The sequence below is a fragment of the Bos javanicus genome, chromosome 16, assembly GCF_032452875.1.
Source record: "Bos javanicus breed banteng chromosome 16, ARS-OSU_banteng_1.0, whole genome shotgun sequence".
Classification (NCBI taxonomy): domain Eukaryota; kingdom Metazoa; phylum Chordata; class Mammalia; order Artiodactyla; family Bovidae; genus Bos; species Bos javanicus.
The window spans coordinates 69408135-69431097 of NC_083883.1; the positions used below are offsets into that span (position 1 = coordinate 69408135).

The 22963-nt window shown below is 42.7% G+C and overlaps 2 long non-coding RNA genes across 3 annotated transcripts in view; one reads left to right on the top strand and one right to left on the bottom strand.

Moving 5' to 3' along the window:
• Positions 1-22963, bottom strand: part of LOC133228118 (uncharacterized) — a 199997-nt gene that overhangs the window by 21289 nt on the left and 155745 nt on the right. The window contains exon 3 of one of the 2 annotated variants that reach the window (XR_009730072.1): positions 14898-15159. The exons of the other annotated variant lie outside the window; for it this stretch is intronic. This is a non-coding gene — a long non-coding RNA (uncharacterized LOC133228118). Of the gene's footprint in view, positions 1-14897; positions 15160-22963 lie in introns of those variants that run through there. 2 annotated transcript variants of the gene reach the window in all.
• LOC133228117 (uncharacterized) lies at positions 11980-15709 on the top strand. Its single transcript, XR_009730070.1, has 3 exons — positions 11980-12073; positions 13562-13787; positions 15489-15709. It is a non-coding gene; the product is annotated as an uncharacterized LOC133228117 (long non-coding RNA).

The following is a 22963-nucleotide window of genomic DNA, read 5'->3' on the forward strand; positions in this document are numbered from 1 at the left end:
GTTTTAGTACAAGGGCATACAGAAGGACATGAGATAAGCCCTTAAAAGGGTGTCTGAGTAAAACTGTAACTGAACGAACATCTGCTAAAACTATAGAAGTTGATAGGTGGTTTCTCCTAGTCTCAACAGGTAAAAATGAAAAGATTCCTAGAGCTTTAATTACTGCTCACCAAGACTGGACCCCTCAGCTAGGGGAAAAAGTAGAGATTTCACCTTACTTATGGGCTCCCTTTCCCAGTGTAGTTCAAACATTTATATTTCCTATATGATGGGATTTATTTTGGTTATCACAATTCCCCAGAGGATGAGGAGCACCCAGGAATACTAAGACCCGAGGGCCTTCCAATGCAGGAGGTGCACGTTCATCTCCAGGTAGGAAGCTAAGATCTCACCTACATCAAGGCCAAAAAACCAAAGCATAAAACAGAAGCAGTACTGGAGCAAATTCAATGATGACTTTAAAAAATGGTCCACATAAAAAAATCTTAAAAAAAAAAATAACAATAAGAGCCACGCTGTGGTGAGTCCTTATTGTGTTCCAAGGAGTCTGCTTGCATTAATGCATTCCTACCTTACAGCTGCTCTCTGAAGTCAGCCTTGTGTGAGAAGGGAGTTTTTTGCCTCCTGACCCCATACTGCTCTAGTTAACCTTCTCCTGTGCAGGAGGAGTTGCCAATCTGAGTTCAGAGCTGGAGGCAAAGGCCTTGCTAAGGTAGGAAAGATCATACTTCCTTAATGTGATTACAGAATCCACATGAGACCACTTATGGTAAGTTGACCAGGGCAAAGTCTATCTTCTGAGTCAGGTCATGGGCCACTTTTTTCTCTTTTACCTCTGCCATCTGCCATGAGGAGATTAAGTGGGTAGTCAGGTCAAAAATCAGCTCTGCCAGTCCAACCAAGATTCAAAGGCAAAGGATAAGGGGCCTCCTACAGGCTCCCTGGACTGTGCTACAAACTCTACTGAGCTCTGAATAGCATTCTGGGTGGTGGGTGACTGGGGCTCTTCCAGATATTTATAAATTGGCTCTTAGTTCCTATTTGGGTTATTAAACATCTTGATTGAAATCTCCCATGCTTGCATGCTCAGTCATTCATCTGTGTTGGACTCTTTGCAACTCCATGGACTGAGGCCTGCCAGGCTCCTCTGCCCATGGGATTTTCCAGACAAGACTACTGGAGTGGGTTGCCATTCCCTTCTCCAAGAGATCTTCCTGACCCAGGTATCAAAGCTGTGTCTCCTGCATTGGCAGGTGAATTCTTTACCACTGAGCCACCTGGGAATCCTGAAAGCTCCCATAGGAACTGGCATAAGTGACAGGTTACAAAATCTACCCTCCCTCCATGACCCCAAAAAACAAATGATTTTCTTATCTCCAGGAATCAAAGGAGAGAACCAAAGTGTAACTGGGCTAGGTATCACTAGCATGAGGTTAATCCAAAAAGGAGCATAAAAAGTAGGCCCTGGAGCATTTTTTCTTTGTAGAAGAAATTTAAAGCCCTTAGTTCCATTGTCTGCAAAACACCTAGAACTCACCTAGAACCCAGAATGGGCTTTTCCGTAATGGGAATTGGGAAGGGAGGAATTTGAGACTATGATGATCTATTTTCTTCAAAACAGGGCACAGGCCAAAACGTAGTAGTGATGGTCAGATTTTACCACTTAATCTCTCTAGAATGGGCTTCTTTTAATGTAAGAGGAACAGGATTAACCTAAATGACCTCAAGCTATCTTTCAGCTCCAGAATTTCATGGGTCTTGGAAACAGCTGCTAGGAGAATCAAATAAGACGATAGATGTGAAACCACTTAAAACACTTACCAGATGCTTTGGAAAGGTATTATTATATGAAAAATCATAGCCAAAAAAGTTCCAGAAGTCCTAAGAACAAAAAATCCAGGTGCTTTCCCTATCTAGCCCCCTCGGAGGGCACTCCCACACAAAGCAGCAGTCAAAGAAGCATCAAAAGACCTAGAACATCCTTGAAGAACAAATGTTTCTGCTTTTATTTTTTCCTGAGACTCTCTTCTTCCCCAGTTGGGGTTCTTTGAGTTGATTTCACAGGAAGAACTCCCATTGTCACAAATGAAAGTCACATGTAATCTATAGAGAGGCAAATGGAACTCACCAGGAGGATAATGAAACAGACAGGTTTTGCTTAAATCAGAGAATGGGAAATAGATATCACTTTGAAATTATACTTTACCACAGCAGTGAAACCACAAGTTTACGAAGTAGGCATTTTGCTTAGGGAAATGGACAGAATTTGTGTACAAGAGAAGATCTAGTGGTAGAAGGGGGCCAGGAGAGAGGAGAAATTGACATTTTTAAATTGGGACAATATGGCAGATGAGTATGGCCATAGAAGCCTCACCAGACAGAAGGAAAAATCCAAGTATCTATAAGGGACTTTACCTTCATCAATTTAAAACAACCTAGCAAAATTGGTATTTCTACAGTGTGCTAATTATAATTCCAGGCGAAAGCAAAGAAAATTGACATTTTAATTAGCATAGGCAGGTCTGCAATAATAATGAATCATTTCTACTGGCTGAATACTGAAAATAGCTTCTAGTTATTTTAGGATCCAGGCATTCAGGGTTCAGAAACAGAGTCTCCTAGTCCTTGAAATTAGTCAAGTGTCTTTTTTTTTGTACTCCCTTAGGTCCTTCTGCCGGAGAAGGCAATGGCACCCCACTCCAGTACTCCTGCCTGGAAGGTCCCATGGGCGGAGGAGCCTGGTAGGCTGCAGTCCATGGAGTCGCTAAAAGTTGGACATGACTGAGCGACTTCACTTTCACTTTTCACTTTCCTGCACTGGAGAAGGAAATGGCAACCCACTCCAGTGTTCTTGCCTGGAGAATCCCAGGGATGGGGGAGCCTGGTGGCTGCCGTCTATGGGGTCGCACAGAGTTGGACACAACTGAAGCGACTTAGCAGGTCCTTCTGCAGGCCCTTTCCATCACACTTTCCACATTGTGTTGTAATTTTCTTTGTATACCTACAAAGCTAACTTGATCACTTAGCCACCATTCCTAATTCCATAAGCATACCTACTGAGTTTCTTCCAAATATGTTCCTTCTCCAAGAACTCCAATAAATGCTATTTTCTCCATCTCATATCACCCGTATCTGTTTTCTTACATGAACATGCCATTCAAATATTGGCATGTTATATATTCAAAGAAATGAAAATTTATTTTCTCCAATTCCCAACTTGATGAATATGCAGAAGCAGATGTTTCAGGCGTCAGGTGAATGAAAAAAGGAGGAAAAGCAGGGGAAGACGGAAAAGGTAGGGAAAATATTTTCATGTTTACCAATATATGAGCTTAGCCAGACAAAGACAAGAAAGTAGGCATCAAATCATAGAGAAGAGAGTCAAACCAAGGGCATGTTTATTACCTGCATTGAACTAGAGTTTAAAGACGGGAGAAAAATGACAAGAGATGTTGGTGCAGGCGGTAATAGATTGTGTGTTCACTGATGAGAAGCATAGATTCTATACCGACGAGAAGTGTAGATTCTATGTGGAAACTACAGGGAATCACTGAAGTATTTTGCAAAAGATGTGCTTTAGAAAGCACAGTGGCTCTGATGACAGCGTGACCAATGTGTAACCCTGATGTCAGCAGCATTGACCCCGTGTAGTGACATAGTAAGAATGCCCTGGGATTCCCCCAAGGGCAGGGTCCTCTCAGAGAGCTCTGCTAGTTCCCTGGGGAGTTTTTGTTTCCTGGCTTCTCCAGTCTGCTTCTATTCCCTTTCAATATCAACCCCAATAGATAACCCAGCTTTCTTCTTTGATTTCAAACACACAATAAAAACTTTCTTCATTTATACCAAGTCTTTGTGAGCGTTAGTCGCTCAGTTGTGCCTGACCCTTTGCGACCCCATGGACTGTAGCCCGTCAGGCTCCTCTGTCCACGGATTCTCGAGCAAGAATACTGGAGTGGGTTGCCATTCCCTTCATCAGGGGATCTTCCTCACCCAGGGGTCGAATCTGCATCTCCTGTATTGCAGGTAGATTCCTTACCATCTGAGCCACCAGGGAAACCCACACCAAGTCTTTAGTTTACTGTTTTTTTTTTCTTATTTTGTTTTGAAGACTACACTGACATTTTCTTAGGTAAGATGCAGAAAGGTTTACATGTCAACAACACAAAATCCCCTTGGCCATCCACTGCAGCCCACTACAGTCTAACTGGGTTTCCCTAAGCAGTTACCTGTTTCTCTTTCCTTATGGTATCACTGTGACTTTCTCACTCCTTTTGGGCATATTCTCAGGAGCAAGAAATGGTTTTCCCTCTATTTGGCCAGCATGCCCTCTGCTCTGATGTCAGATTCCTGTACACTTGTCTGTCTGGGGTGGTTCAGCTGCCCCCAAGCAGGCATATCAAGGCATATTCCCATAAAGAGTATTTCTTCCTCAGAAGAAACTCTCACAACTGTTAGCAAATTAGATCTTTTTCATCGTGTTAAAAATCATTGAAAGAAGGCAAAGTTGCAATGAAAAAAAAAAAGACATAGTTGATACAGAGATATAAGGGGAGAAGAAGAAGATTATTTTAAGAGATAGCAAGACAGAATAAACAGATTGGGCACCAGTTGTGGCAGGAGAGACAAGGTCAAGGATGATTTTGTTTTCCTAGTTGGCCAACTGGAATGACCATAAATGATAATGACAGCCACCAAGCAGAAAATAGTGGATGATTATCATTAGTTGGTGTGTTCTGTTTTATGTGCTGAGTTGATACGTCTGTGGAACATGCAAATGAAGTTGTCTAGCAGGCCATTGGACTTGCTCATCTAGAACTCTGTAGCAAGACATTTAAACATCTACAGAACATCAGTAGGTTTGGAGCCATAAAATAAATTACATCATCCCAGACCAGTGTAATGTGCATGAAAAAGAAGTGACAATAACTCAGGGAGACATTCACACATAAAGAGTGGAGAGAGGAAAAGGAGTCCTTATAGAGCCTGGAGGAGCTGGCGGAATGGAGTAATGTAATAATCATGAAGAAACTAGTGTCTTGAGAGCCAACGAGGGCAAGTCTCCAGAAGGACATACTGGTCATAGCATCACTGCTATACAGAAATCAAGCCGTATGGCACCACGGTGCCCTCCTGGGTTTTCTGCTTTGTTGAAGAAACCAGTGTGAGATGTAGCAGATCCAAATTAAGCAGCTGGTTTAATTCCTATTAAGTTCTAACAATTTATTTGTCTTAACCCAGTTCTCATTTTCTTCGGGTAAATGTATTCAAAATGTTCCAGAATATGACTTTCTTATTTTCACAGCTATGGAATAAGGATAATCATAGGGGTCTGAGGGGCCATACATCATTTCCATTCTAAAAAAAAATGATAAAGCTGAGAGTCCCAAGGAAGCAAATGTAACATTAGCACAGCTATTATCAAGCAAGAACCATTGCCTATTGAAAATTAGGCATATTTTTTAGTAGCTGCATTAAATCTCTCAGGTCACTGGGTCGGATATTACAGTAATTGATATAAAGAATAAATACAGATTACTGAATGTCTAGAAAAGTACTTATTAGAATCTGCCCTAGGACAGTGGTAATTTGATTTTCTTAATCTTATTTTCTTCTTCTATACGCTATTCTCAGATAGCCCTGACAAAATCTCCTTCAATATGATCTGCCTAGCTCCCTAATGTTAATGGATATTATTCTTTAGCAGAAAAGGATAACATGAAGACATATGTCCTACCTAAGAGAAAATACTCCATAGCAAGTAGTGGGGTGAGTGCTGTGGAATGTCACCCAGATGCCCCTTCAGGCTCTTGGCACCCTTTCCACAGGCTGCCGAGACAGTTGGCTGCTGACCTCTCAGAGCTGAGACTCTGCCTGAGTCAGAGGACCTGCCTCATCCAAGTTTATGTCCCACTGACAAGGGCAATTCGTATCCAACGGCTGGCTGATGTGAGTATGAAGCCAGAGTTGCCTTACGTCACTCACTGATTCTGGGCCACTCTAAAGACTCTAGCTGAGGGCTCTGTGCATCACAGTTCAACGGACCTGCTTCCCTCACTCCCTCATAGGCGCTGATCCCAAGAGTACCTGCTACTAAATTTCCTTCACACACTCTCTGTGTCTGCATCTGGTTTCCAGAGAACTTGACCCAAGCTAACGGATAGTACATGTTTATTTATATACTTTACATGAAGAGATAGTCAAATTACAAAGGAATTTAGCATTATAACTATCATTTTCTAAACCTTTCAAATGCAAAAGGACAAAGTGATTTACAATATGTATTGGTAATATTCAATCATCCACATTGTGTGTGTTAAAAGTTCAGTTAATAATTGTGTTCTCCATCATTTCTGGATATATGCCATTTTGAGCAAAGTGGTGAAAGTGAAAGTGAAGTCGTTCAGTCATGTCCAACTCTTTGCAACCCCATGGACTGTAGCCCACCAGACTCCTCTGTCCATGGGATTCTCCAGGCAAGATACTGGAGTGGGTTGCCATTTCCTTCTCCAGGGGATCTTCCCGACCCAGGAATCAAACCTGGGTCTCACCGCATTTCGGGCAGATGCTTTAACCTCTGAGCCACCAGGGAAGCCTTAGTGGTATGCATCTCTTAATCTAACCATTTCCCTTCCCCTCCTCTTGAAAATTTCAGGAAGTCTGCTGTGTTTTGTTTTTGATGGTGTCATTACTGACAACTGCTAAATGTGCTTTCATTAACTTTGATTTCTATTGTCTTTGTTCTCAAATGTTTGCTATTCACAGTTACTTAACTTTTTATATCAATCTATAATCTTCATGGATTGCATTAGCTTACAGGAATATCTATTACATTTCTTAAAATACTCTGTGATTTTGTTTCTTCACCTCAATAACTTGCTTCTTTTGAAAACATATTCCTTGACACTTCTGTCATTTATTAAAGGAGCAGGGTGCCCTTTACATTAATCATTCCTTTTATATTTTAAAGTTCATTTTACTAGTTAGCAGTTAGAATGAGACTTTAATGGTGTTAATTAGAGAAACTAGAGGTGCCTTAATTGTGTGGTCAATCATTCTACACCCATGAATTCCTCCATGAAAACAAACATTCAGTGAATTAAAATAGTATATAAGACACCATTCCAAATCAAAGACAGCAGCAGAGCGCTTGACCTAAACTAAAAGCCTCATCAGAAGGCTACCTAGGCTCCTATCATCCTCTAATTGGTTAAGTGGTACAGGATTCTAAAAAGTAACAAGTGAATTTTATAAAGGCAAGAAAAAAGGAGAAAAACAGCTGACCTCATGCATCTGGTTATCTGATGGAGGCTGCAGTAGAAACAACTCACGGGTAAATAAATGCACAGCCTTCCACACACAGTGAGTCAATATTCCCAACAATTTAACCAATAAATACATCAGAATGTTCTTCTGTGCAGGGTAAGCAGAGGAGGCAGCCCAGGAAAAAATGTCCCCCTCCTCCACGATATGCACACACATAGAGGCATGCCAACGTAGAGGAACGTTTTCATCCTCAGTTTCTGTTTCTGCTAACTTTCCCTGCTTTTAAAACACTAAGCTAGCCAACAGAAAGAAGCATCTCCATTACACATTTCAGTAAAGGTTGCCCACTCTGATGTTGCCCGCTCTGAAAATTATAATTCTTTTCTAAATTCAGATAGGATCCACACTATTCATCAGGCTGTTATAATCCTGAAATATTGTATCATGTTTGTAAATAGCTGTCACCTGGTCACCATGGCTGTAGTCCCCACAGGCTTCCCACTCCATCCTCATCCACTCACCTCTCCACAGTCCACTGACTAAAGGGATAATGTTTCACGCTGCAAGGGACCCCAGAACCCTGCTCAAGATCCATAGCTGATGGCCACTCCTTGGTCACTGCAGATGATAAACTGGCCATTAGATACTTTTCCTATCAGTCCTACTACACAACACAGAAATTAGAGGGATTACCTAATTTGTGGTTTTGTGAAGATGAAAAAAAGAGCTGCTTGAGAATGACCATTATAACAATCATGTTTTCTATGTGTCCTACAATCTTCTGAGAGCTTCGCATGCACAGTGTACTAATGAGGTGTCCCTCTTAGCCATATTTTACAGCCGAAGAAACCAAGACTTGGGCATGAAAAGTATTGCTGCGGAAAGCACACTGTTATCACCTGTAAGAAGTACATACAGTGTGCTGTGCAGTGGGTTCCGGCAAGAAGTTCCCATGTCTCCTTGCCTGTGTGATGAAGGGAATAGGATCAGTTCCACCAGTCCCTTCACAGAATCTCCCTCTTGCTCACATCCCACGCGATCCAATCAGCACTGAGATGTCGGCTTCTTGCTTCTAGTCCTCCTTACTCATCCTCAGCCTTCATCTTTACCTAGACACTCAACACCAGTCTTTAAGCTCTCCTGGTTTATTTGTGCTCTTCTCTAATGTGTTTTATACATATGCTCTTATTTTCCCCACTTTCAAATAACTTCTCTCGGAACCACTTCCTTTGCCAGATTGTGCCCTTGCTTTGTAGCGAAATTTATCCAAAAACTTATTTGCATTCCTTGTCTACAATCCCTCTTCTGCTCCTCTCTTCTAAATTCACCTGAGCAGGATTTCTTTCACCAGTGCTCTGAAACTGCTCTTGTAAAGGTCCCCAGTAGCAATCACATTGACAAATCCAGTGGTCAATTCTCAGTCCACACCTAGCTGAACACACAGCAGTGTTTGATACATGGGATCACTATAGTATCCAAGACACTGCATAGCCATGGCTTCCCTTGTAATTTCCAGGATTCCACATTTCCCTGACTCTCCTCGCATCTCACTGGTTGCTCATTCTCATCTCCTGTGACGGTGCCTCTTTGTCTCTCAAACTTCCTAATGTTGGTGCTCTCCCAGATCCCAGTCCTCAGCCCTCCTCACTTCTCTGTCTCTACTCAGCCCCTTTAGAGACTGTAATCGTAAGTAATTATTTACATTCCAACAGCTTCCAACTTACACATCCAAGCTCAGATTTCTCTCCCAGACTCTGTCTTCGTATAGCCCACAGCCTATATAAGAACTCCCTTTGCATATTTAAAGAACGTCTTCCACCTAACGTGTCCAAAACTCTGCCAGGATCTTCCTTCCCCAAACCACGCGGTCCATGGTCTTCTCACATTAATTCACGGTCATTCCATCTCTCCAGGTTTCAGGTGAACACCTCAGAGCTATCCTTGACGTTTTGTTTTTTTTTTTTTTCCCTCTTACAAAGAAGAGCCAAGCCAGCAAGGAAATCCTGTCAGCACCATCTTCAACATACCGCAATTGTGCAGTAGTTTGAGCATTCTTTGGCATTGCCTTTCTTTGGGATTGGAATGAAAACTGACCTTTTCTAGTCCTGTGGCCACTGCTGAGTTTTCCAAATTTGCTGGCATATTGAGTGCAGCACTTTCATAGCATCATCTTTCAGGATTTGGAATGTTTTCTTGGTATCTCTAATTTTCTTGAGGAGATCTCTAGTCTTTCCCATTCTACTGTTTTCCTCTGTTTCTTTTCAGTGATCACCTAGGAAGGCTTTCTTATATATCCTTGCTATTCTTTGAAAGTCTTACCACAGAGCATTGCTTCTCAGCCCCTGCTGTTCTTTCCCTTGTGGAGCAAGCTTCCCTGTCATGACGCTCCTGGGCTCTGTCCACCCCTGGCTCACTCTCCCCCGTTATCTGTAAGCAGATCTAGAAGTGATAAGCTGGCATAATTATCACTCCCCCTCCCTGTTACTCTTGACAGCTGGTCTGCCCTTGGAGAACACATGTCCTCCAGTGGCCTAAGGGGCCTTGCAACTAAGTGCATACATTTCCTCAATTCTCAAATATAATCTCATATCTGTAATACAGTTGATGTCTTTATTATCATATGCCTTTCCCACCCATTCATTTATTCCTTCACCCATTCAACAAATAATTATTAAGTGCCTATTATAAACCAGGTACTATCTAACAAGGAGCTTCCCCAGTGGCTCACTGGTAAAGAATCTGCCTGCAATGCAGAAGACATGGAGATGCAGGTTCTATCCCTGGATCAGAAAATGCTCTGGAGAGGAAATGGCATCCTACTCAAGTATTCTTGCCTGCAAAATCCCATGGATAGAGGCCCTGGCAGGCTACAGTTCACGGGGTCACAGAAGAGTTGGACATGGCTGAGCAACTAAACAAAAACTATCTAACATGAGGATTCAGCCATGAACAAAACAGACAAAAAATATCCTGTGTTCACTGATCCATGTTGCTATCTTTACGGTTGGAAGAGATAAGCAAGGTAAATGAGTAAAATTATATTGATCAACAACCTGGGTAAGGAATACAGAGGAGCTGCTTATTGGCCTGGTTATAGCCCAAGAAAGAACAATGTTGTGGATTATTCAGTCTCCTGAGTCAGAAAGATTATCATCATATTCTCCTGTCTGCATCCTTGATTGCAAGCCATAGAAAGGAACACTGACTCTCTTATGCATAGGTGAGACTAATAAAACCATAGAGGGGTTCACAAAGTATAGAAGCAGGCTTGATATGTAAACAGGAGCCAAGAAAGCTCTGGAAACCGACCGCAGAGTGTGATCTCTGACCGCTCATTTCTGAAGTCATTGCTAAAGACCTCACAGCTCCTCAGCTGCTTCTCAAGGGACAGGTTCCCAGACGGGAGCATCCTGATGGTGGAGCTGAAACCAGGCGCACATGCTCTGGCTGTCAGAGACAGGGGGAGGGACTAACTGGCCTTTTTCAACTTCCATAGCAAAAGGGATGAAGGGTTCTGCTTCCCACTTAGCCTCACCTAATGAGATCATTCAAAAAATCAAACTGGTTCGGTGTTGTGCTGCCTGGCTGGCCAAAAGACATTTATCCATTTTATTATACTGGGCTTCCCAGGTGGCGCTAGCGGTAAAGAACCCACCTGACAATGCAGGAGACATAAGAGACACAAGTTCGATCCTTGGTTGGGGAAGATCCTCTGGAGGAGGGCGTTGCAACCACTCCACTCTTCCTACCTGGAAAATCCTAGGGACAGAGGATCCTGGCGGGCTACAGACCATAGGGTGACACAGAGTTGGACACGACTGAAGAAACCTAGCACTTGGTATATTAACATCATGTTATTTCATGCACCTTAAGTCCAGTTAATCATAGTTTTCTGCTTCCCTTTTTATAAGATATGCTTTCAGCCTATTTTTTTTCTTTTAATCTTATGACCAGAAATTGGGAAGAAAAAACATCATTTTAAAACTGCAAATACTTCTGTCTCCTGACAGATGGAGAATCAAATTAACCACTGAGGCAAACTGCCCCTTTATTTTCTGAAAAACAAAAACCAAAAAACAAAAAACCACACCTATTGCACACCAGAGCATCCATCCCCAGCATCCTGAGTACAGACGTTTCCAGCAGAGCTATGTCTCTGAAGATTTAGCTGGCTGTTGAGACACATGTTTCAAGTTTTCTATAAGAACAGAAACTGCCCTCCTCTTTGTAGTTTGTTTTTGCAGCAATGTGTGCATGTGCGTGTGTACTCGAGTTCAAGCACTTTCTCAGAGGTAATTTGGGAGCAAAGATGCTAAAAACTGAAGAAATATGATATTTGCTGTGCGCAGACAAGAAACAGTAAAGAAACTGGAAATATAATGCTCAACATATGGTATTGTTCAAAAGGGAACAACACAGAGTTAGGAAAATAGACTTATTTTGGACAGTGTTTGGAGGTGATGATCTTTTGCAGGTCTCAGGACAAGACGGTGAGTTGTGAGTAGGCTCCCCTCTGGAGAGCAAACGTCCCGCGAGCCCCAATTCAGCCACCGCTCATTTTGCTGCAGCTACTACAACAGCTGCGCGCACGTCTACGCCCAGAAGCCCAACCTGACAGCTCCTGCTGCCTCTGCTCTGACCCTCCCCTTCCCCCGCGTCACTGGCTCCTGACGCAGCACCTGACGGGAGGGCAGCCGCGCGGTGCGCACTGGGTAATCCGCCCGCCCTCTAACTGCAAGGCAGTCTGAGCCAGCCAGTGGGCCGCGTCAGGAGAGAGGTCTTTGCCAATAGTCCCCTGTCTCCTGCCAAGGTGGGGGATTCCCAAACGTTGGAAAGAGTTTGAATAGATAAACCGTGACAAATGACCACCACAGTTTCTAATGTTGTAAATACGGTGTTGTATTTAGAACACAATCAAATGTTAATTAGTTTTGGCCACTGTTACCTTCATTTTCTACCTCGGAATCATGAGATAATGACAGTATGATGGCCAGAAATTTAAATTTTCTGGCATTAAAAATTCTTTTCAATTCATTAATTCAAGCAATCCAATAAGTACCTATTAAGTGCCAAATCTCAACTTTTGGTATTTAGTAATAATTCGGAGTTGTTTGAGATGAGAAGCAATGTAGAATGCCTTACATAAACATTTTATTAAATATTCAGAAATTACTCAAAATTTAAAATATCTTAGAAAAAGCAAATCTTAGAACTGTACTCTCTCCCTAAACTTTTCTGAATTTGCCTTCTTTTCCAATTTTATTTCATATCTCTGATACTTTTTCATCTTAAATTCTCACAGAATTGTATCTAAAATATTACAAATTTACAAATGAAGGCAGTAGGGACATAATAAATGATATTGGGGTGTTTTTTTTTTTTTTGATAAAACACTCTGCTGCTGCTAAGTCACTTCAGTCGTGTCCGACTCTGTGACCCCATAGACGGCAGCCCACCAGGCTCCCCCGTCCCTGGGATTCTCCAGGCAAGAACACTGGAGTGGGTTGCCATTTCCTTCTCCGATGCATGAAAGCAAAAAGTGAAAGTGAAGTCGCTCAGTCGTGTCTGACTCTTAGCAACCCCATAGACTACAGCCTACCAGGCTCCTCCGTCCATGGGATTTTCCAGACAAGAGTACTGGAGTGGGGTGCCATGCACTCTAGAGACACAGAAATATCTCCCCTGAATCTCAAAACACATTTTCAAACATCATGTAATAAACTCATACTATGTGACAGAAAACACAGTCTGGTTTTGAGACAGACTTGTTAATAAATAGTTACAAAAAAAAATAAAACAAATTTTTTTACCTTTCACAATTAAATAATTAACCTACTTTAAAGTTTACTTATGATGTGAAGTAAAATGTATTTTCACTTCCTTCAATATGAAAACCTGTCCCAGAATCACTTGTTTAATCATATTTCTCTTCCTCCTTGATCTATAGCATAAGCATCATTGAACATCTAGCTGAAATTGAGCCAGGGCTTTCTACTGTGCCCACTGCACTATCTCTATACCCGCATTAATGCCAGGCTCTCCAAGCACAGTGAACTGCTCCAGAGAAGTCTTCTCTGAAGGAGGTTTAATGGGCTCAGGCACTTGGCTCATGCAGGCAGGAGATGATCCAAAAGAGATCCCCAGAGGCTGGGCCTGGGTCAGGGTCTCTCACTTCTGAAACTGGCCCCATCTAGAACCAGCGATAAATTCCTCCCTATGTTGTGTTTCCTTCCTGTTATTCCCAAATCTCCGTTAAAAGTGTGCCAAATTGTATACCCTTGACTCATCTTTCACCCAGGGAAAGCAGAGACGGTACAAGGAGGTAACAGGATGAGAACAGTACCAAGATGCGCAGCTGCTGGAGGCAGTGTTCCATCAGCATTTCACATTTCTGCGCTCAGGACCTTCTGAGCGAAGAGCACTGACACCTGTGTAGAAGGAAAACTGAAGAGCAACCCTAAAGATACGGACATCTGGAGAGAGCGAAGAGTTATCACCCTGAAACCATCTGTTCACACTGCAGAGTGAGGATTTGTTCACATTACAAAACAAAAACCATTTTCTCTTTCTTGCGCTTTCTTTCCCTCCCCCTACCCATCATCTCCTTCCTCCCCAGTTTCCCTTGAAGCTCCCAGAGGGCACGATGTGCAGTTGTGCCTGCAACTCTTATATAAATTCCAAGTTTCATAATCTGGGGATTCCTCGCCTACAGTGCAAACCTCTGCATGGGTGGGTACATACAGCACTCACCGTGCATTCAACCCCTGGAGAATTTGGGCTCAGAGAACTGATGGAAGCTGCTATATGAGAAGGGTCCACTCCCTGATCTTGAGATGTTATGTTTATATAAATAAAGATATAGATTATACACACACACACACACAGAAGGGTTTGGAGACAGACGTACGAGGACAGAGATAGAAGACTATGGCAGGCCAACTTGCTAGCTTGCAAGTACAGTAACACTGCAGACTTTTCACAGCTCAGACTTAATCACTGCTACAATTCAAGTAAAATTTATTTGGAGATCACGGAAAGTGATCTTGAAATGATACACAATGGCCCACGGGCAACAGGGAGACAAGAAACCTGGGTCTGTGAGAAGAATCCAGGACAGATTTGTTCTCAAAGCTTCCAATAACTCTGGGGCAAGAAAACCAGCATGACAGGTTGAATGGTTTTTATATAGATTGAACTTTATATACTTATATAAGGTAAGGGGGTTAGGAGATGAGGTTGGAAGAGTAGGCTGGACTATGACCAAAAGTACTAATATCACATTGAAGAATTTGGACTTCATTCTATAGGTAGTCAATAATTTTAAGCAATGATCAGATCTGTGGATTTTTTAATTTTGTTTTTGTTTTAAGATCACTCTGACAACAGTGTGCCTAGTATAAATTATAAGAGGTGACTGGCAAGAGGGAGAAAATACAGAGGCTATTATATTAGTCTAGGTAACAGATGATGAAGTCTTCTACTAAAGTCTATAGATTCTAGCCCTGTCTCTCTTAAATGGATGTTACAATTAGAACTAGCTTCTGTGCTGATTGGAAATGCATTCATCCCTGACTACAGAATTTGGATTATAACAAAGAAATTTCTGCTCATCCAAACTTTTTGGATTATAACAAAGAAATTTCTGCTCATCCAAACTGAATATCTAATCAGTCTCCACTACATATGCCCTGGCTACACTGCTTCTTATAACTAGATGTTCAGCAGATTCTTAAGCCACATCTTTCCTTGAGGTCTTCATACTCTTCTCCTCTTATTCCACAGCCCTTACAGAACATAAACTGGAAATACCTACTTTCTTCCCTTGTGCCATTCTTTCATCCTCTGTCTTCTGATCATCTACCTCCAACTTCTCAATTTCTTCCTGTCATTCCAGCCCTGAAAATGAAAGTGTTAGTTGCTCAGTTGTGACGGACTCTTGGTGACCGCATGGACTGTAGCCTGCCAGGCTCCTCTGTCCATGGAATTCTCCAGGCAAGAATACTGGAGTGGGTTGCCATGCACTTCTCCAGGGGATCTTCCCGACCCAGGGACTGAACCTGGGTCTCCCACACTGCAGGCAGTTTCTTTACTGTCTGAGCCTCCAGGGGCATCCCTGAAGGCTCCCATTTGTAACTGATAGCTGACAGTGATGATGCCCCTCGCTAAACCAAGGAAACAATATCCAGGGCTTCAGACACCTTACTTCCATGTCTCTGCCATCCTAGGCCCTGCTGTTGTTGACCTTGCAGTCTTTCTGCAGCAAGCTGTGTACAATTTGAGCCCATACATTCACTGTATCCTGACTCATCCCTCTGGTGCCATTTCAAGATCCAGTGGATTTTACATCTATTAAAGGATCTTCCTTCTTCTCCTCACTGGTAATGTCTCTGTGTCTTAATCCCTGGAAACATTTGACCCTTAGAAAGAAGGTAAACTTAAACTTGTAGTAACCTAGCAAAATAGAAATTAAAAAAACATTATCTCCACTTTATAGGTAGAAAAACTAGGTTGCAGAGACATGAAGTGACTTGCTTCAGAGTCACCCAGTTAGTGGGTGTCAGTGCTGGGACACATAACCTGACTGTCTAACCCATCACCTACCACTATTTCTAGGATAACATCCTACCCAGTTAGAAACATTTTTGAAACAAACTGCTTTCATTCATACCCAAGGACTTAACTAAAACTCAAAGAAAAAAAAAAAAAAAGGAAAACCTTGGAATAGAGCTTATAATGTTATGATTCAAACTGTTTTTCTTTAAAAAAAAAAAAGCATAACACTTTTTCAGAACTTTTGGACTATTTCAGACAGAAACCAGTGGATGTAAAATATTAGAGTTCAAGAAAAATCCTTTTAAAATGATTTCCAACAGTCCAGATAATAGTGGGAAAGGGTTTAATGAGCATAGTCAAAGTAACAATTTTCATCACACTATACATACACAACTGAGAAAAAAGGAAATCTAGTAAAAATAGAATATTTTATTAGCATAGTCAAAGTAGCAATTTTCATCACACTATACATACACAACTGAGAAAAAAGGAAATCTAAAAAATACTGTTATCATGTCATTATATGATTGTATAATTTTCCCCCAAGAAATATAAAGACTTGAGCCAATAGTTTAAGAGATAGGTGAATCTGCAATAGATTAGATAACTTGATGTTTCTTCCAAAAGCATTAAATACTATAGAAATTCCAACAACAAAAAAAGTCCTTGAATTTTCATTAAAGCTTTTATCTCCCATGATCTCAACAAATAAAAAGAGATGACTTGGTTTCTGTGCCTGCCACAGACATTTTTCAGTAAGGTTTACAAACTAAACATTTTGTTTTAAATATTTTATATGTATTGAAATAAGAAACAGAATAGAAAACATTCATTATTCCTCTAAGGTATAACTTCAATATTCAATGAATATGTAAATTCTACATGGTTCATGATATTATTTAACTCCATATACCCTGAATACAAGAACTGTCAAGTGTGATCAGAGTATTTTTTTTTTCCTTTCAGCTTACCTGCGAGATATAATTAAATATAAAATTGTGTAAGTTTATGGTATACAATGTGATGATTTGGTGTAGTTACATATTATGAACGGAGAAGGCAATGGCACCCCACTCCAGTACTCTTGCCTGGAAAATCCCATGGACGGAGGAGCCTGGTGGGCTGCAGTCCATGGGGTCGATAAGAGTCGGACACGACTGAGCGACTTCCCTTTCACTTTTCACTTTCACGCACTGGAGAAGGAAATGGCAACCCACTCCAGTGTTCTTGCCTGGAGAATCCCAGGGACGGGGGAGCCTGGTGGGCTTCCGTCTGTGGGGTTGCACAGAGTCAGACACGACTGTAGTGACTTAGCAGCAGCAGCACATATTACAAAGTGTTTACCACAGTAAGTTTAGTTTATACATCTATCACCTCTCACTTCACAGAGGACCTTTTGTTTTTTTTTTTTTTTTTGCCTTGAGATCTTTTAAGATGTACTCTCTCAGCAACTTTCAAGTATGAAATACAGTGTTGTTAACTATAGTCATCATGTTTAACATTATGGCAACATGTATTCATCTTACACATGGAAGTTTGCACCCTTTGATCACCCTTCACCCGTTTTTCCCAGCGGCCCTGGAAACAACCAATATACTCCACTTCCACGTCCTTCTTACTTAAAGTTGTTGTTCAGTCACTCAGGCGCATCCGACTCTTTGTGACCCCATGGACTGCAGCACCCCAGGCTTCCCTGTTCTTCACCATCTCCCAGAGCTTGCTTAAACTCATGTCCATTGAGTCAGTGATGCCATCCAACCATCTCATCCTCTGTCGTCCCCTTCTCCTCCTGCCTTCAGTCTCTCCCAGCATCAGGGTCTTTTAAAATGAGTCAGTTCTTCTCATGGCCAAAGTATTGGAGCTTTGGCTTCAGTATCAGTCCTTCCAGTGAATATTCAGGGTTGATTTCCTTTAGGATTGACTGGTTTGATCTCCTTGCAATCCAAGGGACTCTCAAGAGTCTTCTCTAGCAACATACCTGTGACTATATGGACTTTTTTTGGCAAAGTGATGTCTCTGCATTTTAATACTCTGTCTAGATTTGTCAGAGCTTTTCTTCCAAGGAGCAAGCGTCTTTTAATTTCATGGCTGCAGTCGCCATCTGCAGTGATTTTGAGTCCAAGAAAATAAAGTCTGCCACTGTTTCCATTGTTTTCCCATCTATTTGCCATGAAGTGATGAGGAGACCATTTAAGTAAGTGTTCTCTTCTTCCAGCCTTTACAGATTCACTGTGGCATGGAAAAACGGTCACTAGTTAGCTCAGGGTGGGGTACTGGGTGGGTCAACAGGCAGAGTCCATGGGCAGGCAGGGCTTGCTCTCAGGGTCTCTAGTTGGTCAAGACCACTGCCATGCTCTCTGGTCAAGGAGAGGCAGCGGATGCCTCTAGCTAAGCTCGATGGCTGCGTGAGCCTGCCGGCTGGCTTCTTTGTTCTAGCGAGGCCACGGTGTGGTCTTTGTGCCCAGGAGGGGCTTCTGGAGGTGCTTCACAGTCAGGTCAGGCCACTAGCTAGGCTCTGGTCAGTGGGGCTGCAGGCTAAGTAACCTTGCAGGGCAGTGCCACTGGTTGGATTCTACCATTTGGCATGGCTGTGGGCTGGTTTGAACACCTGTTCCTGGTCTGGTGGGGCCCCAGGCTGTGCTAAACTGGATGGTGGGGTGCATGAAGAGCTTTGTGGTTGGGGGGGGACTCAGTCTGTGGTCTGTGCTCCACAGCTGTATGGAGCTGAAGCCTGTGCTCTGCAGTAGGGCAGGGTCACTATCCAGGCTCCCAGGTACCGCAGGTTATGTTTTGTGACTGGTCAGGGCCACTGGCTGGTCTCCTTGCCTGGGCAAGGCCACAGGCTACATTCAACAATTGAGTAGGGCTGCAGGGCTGGGCTGTAGGCCACTCGGGGTCATTACTGAGGGTCCTTGGTTATGCAGAGTTGTAGGCTATGCTCAACAGTTGGGCAGGGCTGCTGGCTTGGTTCCTGGGTCTGTCGAATGGGTTCTGCAGCTTTTGCCAGGCTTCCTGATTGAGTGGGACAAGAGGCTTTGCTCAGCAATTGACTGGAGATGCATATTTGTTTCTCTGCCCAAGTGGACTCATAAAACAAGCTCCACAGTGGTAGGGCTTATTGTCTAGGGATCCAAATCAGGCACAGTTTCCATTTCTTGGCTAAATGGGTCCACTGACTTGACTCTCCTCATATGATTCGGATGGGAGGGTCCCATTAGCTGAGATCTCTGCTAGAGATCTACTGCAAGTAGGAATATCTGAACAATATCTGAAGCCCAGTTGCTGTGAACCCTGTCTGCTTTGTGTCTATCTGATCGATTCCCAGTGTTTCTCCTGATGATCACCATGAAGTGAAATTTAAGAAGACCTCTTGTGAAGGGTCCTGCAATACTTTGCAGTCCCACTAGAGAAATCACAGGCCAAGGGGTGGGGATCGGGTACCATATTCTTGAAGTGCTATGCCAGCCTAGGCGTGATGGGAGCAATGTGGTCAAAGCAAAACTGCTTGTCAGACCCATCTAATCCAATTCTCCTCATCTCTGTGGACCAGTGAGTGCTTCAGCCTCACCCTGGGATCTGGGATTTTTACAATGGTGTCTTCTCTATGTAGAGTTTCTAGCTGGTCTTCTTATGAGTGTCTTTAGAGTATTTTACATTTAAGAGTATATTTGAATATTTAAGTTTGTTCTCATTCTTCTACCCCACATAACCCATACCCCGTAATCCACTGGATTATGCAAAACTCTGAATCCTTATGTTTCAAGAAACTCAAGGTCAGCCTGGCTTTGAATGGTGATGCTTTCCATAGTTATTGCTTTTCTTATGCTATACTTGAAGCCACTATCCAGTATCTGCTAAATATTGCTTCTTAGGAAATGCTAAAGAAGTGCCTCTCCCAGACCTTGTCTACAGGGATTAAGTCCTCCAGCGTCCATGAGCCACTCCCAGCGGTGGCCCATTACCTGCTGAGGAGCTTTGCAAATCTCCATCATCCACAGAATCTATTACCCATCAACACAGCCTGCCTCAGTGAATCCCTGCTGAGAACACTCTCTTCTTCTTCCAAGCATCAGCCTCTCTCCCCTCATTCTCTTCTTCTCTTGACAACTTCACTGCATCCCTTGTTGAGCCTGACTGCCCCAACAAAGGCTACCCAGCTAAAGCTGAAGGTGATACAAAAGGGGAAAGGAGGGGCCCTTGATCAATGATTCTCAAAACACACTGGGTAACTATAGCTTGAAATACCTTTAAATGTATACATCTTGGTCAGTTTTGAGTGGATCCCAGATATTTATAGGAAGGGCCTTGAATAAGTTGGAAAGAGGTGGTTCAAGACCACACTTGGAAAAATATTGGCTTAGGTCCTACAGTGGGCTTCCCTGGTGGCTCAGATGGTAAAGACCCTGCCTGCCATGCAGGAGACCTGGGTTCGATCCCTGGGTTGGGAAGATGCCCTGGAGGAGGGCATGGCAACCCATTCCAGTATTCTTGACTGGAGAATCCCCATAGACAGAGGAGCCTGGGGGGCTACAGTCTATGGGGTCACAAAGAGTCAGACATGACTGAGTGACTAAGAACAAACAAGAACAGGGTCCTACAATACAAATGCTTGGCTAATCCTCCAGAAGGGATAGGAATGGAAAAGTGCCTCTCAGCCTTTTATTCTCAACATACAGTCAGCCTTCAATGTGGAAAGTAACAGTTATTTCTCAAATCTTGTTGTCTAGCTTAATGTGCTTTGCAACCGTTTTCTAAAATATAAATATTCTGGATGTCAGAATGAGAATCTGTCCATCTGAACTGACAACAGCTAATAGATCAAATCATTTAGTGTGCAAGAAGCAAAAACTGTATTAACATGATATATATTCAAATAATTTACATGTCTATATAAAGCACAAGCTGGAATCAAGATTGCCGAGAGAAATATCAATAACCTCAGATACGCAGATGACACCACACTTATGGCAGGAACACGAAGAAGAACTAAAGAGCCTCGTGATGAAAGTGAAAGAGGAAAGTGAAAAAGTTGACTTAAAACTCAACATTCAGAAAACTAAGATCATGGCATCTGGTCCCATCACTTTATGGCAAACAGATGAGGAAACAATGGAAACAGTGACAGACTTTATTTCCTTGGGCTCCAAAATCACTGCAGATGGTAACTGCAGCCATGAAATTAAACACACTTGCTCCTTGGAAGAAAAGCTATGACCAACCTAGGCAGCATATTAAAAAGCAACAACATTACTTTGTCAACAAAGGTCTGTCTAGTCGAAGCTATGGTCTTTCCAGTAGTCATGTATGGATGTGAAAACTGGACTGTAAAGAAAGCTGAGCACTGAAGAATTGATGCTTTTGAACTGTGGTGTTGGGGAAGACTCTTGAGAGTCCCTTGGACTGCAAGGAGATCTAACCAGTCCATCCTAAAGGAGATCAGTCCTGAGTTTTCAATGGAAGGACTGATTCTGAAGCTGAAACTCCAACACTTTGGCCACCTGATGTGAAGAACTGACTCATTTGAAAAGACCCTGATGCTGGGAAAGATGGAAGGCAGAGGAGAAGGGGACAACAGAGGATGAGATGGTTGGATGGCATCACCAACTCAACGGACATGAGTTTGAGTAGGCTCCGGGAGTTGGTGATGGACAGGAAAGCCTGGTGTGCTGCAGTCCATGTGGCTGCAAACAGTCAGACACGACTGAGCAACTGAACTGAACTGAACTGAATAAACTGCCTAGTTGCTAAATCGTGTCTGATTCTTTTGTGACCCCATGGACTTTAGCTCATCAGGCTCCTTGGTCCATGGAATTTCCCAGGCAAGAATACTGCATTTCCTCCTCCAGGGGATCTTGCCAACCCAAGAACTTATGTCTCTTGCATTGCGGGCAGAGTCTTTACTGCTGAGACACCAAAGAAGGCTATCTATGTAAATTACACATACATAATTTCAGACTATTTTATTGCAAGTGTTTTCATTGCCAGCTTATTTTGTAAGCCAATATGTTATACACTGGAGAAGGAAATGGCAACCCACTCCAGTGTTCTTGCCTGGAGAATCCCAGGGACAGGGGAGCCTGGTGGGCTTCCATCTATGGGGTCGCACAGAGTCGGACACAACTGAAGCAACTTAGCAGCAGCAGCAGCATGTTATACATATGTCTTCTCAGGTGGTTTAGGGGTAAAGAATCCACCTGCCAATGCAAGTCATGCCAGAGACATGGGTTCAGTACCTAGGTTGGGAAGATCCCCTGGAGGAGGAAATGGCAACCCACTCCAGTATTCTTGTATGGAAAATTCCATGGACAGAGAGGAGCCTGGTATGCCACAGTCAGTTTTTTGTATTAAATATTCTCTCATTTAAATTGTGGTGTATTTTCTATCTCCTAATAGGACCCTGACCAACACAACATCCAAGTGGAGATGCTTCTTAATGATTTGCAGATGCAGCTTTAAAGAGATATTTAAACAGGAGATTTATACTTGGAAGGCTCCAGAACACTGATGGAATTTAAAGCAAAGAGTAGATGATTAATCATGGAGAAGATAAAACATTTACTTTGAAAGCTGCCCCATTAATTATTTTGTACTTCTTACATATTCCCATTCTTAAGTAGAAATGGTTCTTACTATAAGATTGGGTAAGCACTGTGAAGTGAAAGCAAAACAATAAAGAATTTCTCTATGAGAAAAGTAAAGTTACTTTGTGCTTCTTCATAAGGCAAAAATAGATGTATATGTATAACATCGCTTGCTTGTGTTGTGCTCATTTGGGTCCGACTCTTTGCAACTCCACGGACTGTTCAGTTCAGTTCAGTCACTCAGTCGTGTCCGACTTTTGCGACCCCATGAATCGCAGCATGCCAGGCCTCCCTGTCCATCACCAACTCCCGGAGTTCACCCAGACTCATGTCCATCGAGTCAGTGATGCCATCCAGCCATCTCATCCTCTGTCGTCCTCTTCTCCTCCCGCCCACAATCCCTCCCAGCATCAGAGTCTTTTCCAATGAGTCAACTCTTCACACAAGGTGCCCAAAGTACTGGAGTTTCAGCTTTAGCATCATTCCTTCCAAAGAAATCCCAGGGCTGATCTCCTTTAGAATGGACTGGCTGGATCTCCTTGCAGTCCAAGGGACTCTCAAGAATC